Below are 1,285 nucleotides of genomic sequence, written 5' to 3' on the forward strand. Positions count from 1 at the left end.
GAGGGCCGTCGGAACAAAAGTCCTTTCAGCCCCCATTCCGTCAATCACTCACGGGTACTCTACGAGCCGACCCTACTTTAGTCACCACAGGTATCATATATGATGTATATAAGTATATACCCGTGATCACCTCCCGAGTGATCACGGCCCGATAGTATAGCATAGCAGACGGACAAGGATGTAGGGCCACTGATGAAATACTAGCATCCTATACTAAGCATTTAGGATTGCAGGTAAGGTATCAACAACTATAGCAACAATGACATGCTATGCAACAAAATAAGATTAACTGAAAGCAGTAACATGCTACACTACTATAATGCAAGCAGTAGAGGGAAGAATTGGTGATATCTGGTGATCAACTAGGGGGCTTGCCTGGTTGCTCTGGCAAGTGGGGGTCATCAACAACGTAGTCAATCGGGGCACCAACAGCGGCGTCAGTCTCTTAGTCTACCAGAGAGAAGAGAGGGAAGAAACAATGAATACAATGCAAACAGATGCATATCGATGCATGACATGACAAGTAACGGTGCTAGGTGTGCCCTCACGCAGTAGGAGGTGATACCGGTGAAGGGGGGAAACATCCGGGAAAATATCTCCGTGTTTCGCATTTTCGGACTAATGAACCGGAGAGGAAAAGTTGTGTGTTTGCTATGCTATGGATGTGTGGCGGATGAACGGGTTGCGTATTCACATTCATCTCGTCGTTCTGAGCAACTTTCATGTATAAAGTTTTTCCATCCGAGCTATGGTTTATTTTATATTAATTTTAAAAGATTGAATCATTTTTAGAATTTATTTAATTATTTTAAATCAACATTATCCATAATAGTGTTTGATGACGTCATCATGACGTCAGCCGTGAACGTTGACCATTGACCTGGTCAACCTGACATGTGGGCCCCGCATGTCATACACTTTTAGTTAATTAACAATAGTTAATTAGGTTAATTAGCTAATTAGGCTAATCTAATCATGATTAATTAAGTTAATTAATTCTTTAATTAATTAATCATTTTAATTTTTATTTATTTATTTATTTTAATTTTTAAACATTCTGGGGCTGGGCCCCGTTTGTCATAGGCCCATAGGGGCATATCGGTGCGGGTGCCTGGGCGTGCCCGAACCTAACCGGGCGTCGGACAGGGGAGGGCGCCGGCCGTGGCGAAGGTAGCAGGGCCCGCGGGTGGCTGGGCGCTGGCGGCCAGCGGGCGATGCCAAGCGGGGGAGGAGTGGCGCGGGGCGGTCTGCGCGTCGGCGGCGGCTGGCTACAGCGGGCCGTGCC

This window comes from Triticum dicoccoides, chromosome 2A (genome assembly GCF_002162155.2).
Source record: "Triticum dicoccoides isolate Atlit2015 ecotype Zavitan chromosome 2A, WEW_v2.0, whole genome shotgun sequence".
NCBI lineage: Eukaryota > Viridiplantae > Streptophyta > Magnoliopsida > Poales > Poaceae > Triticum > Triticum dicoccoides.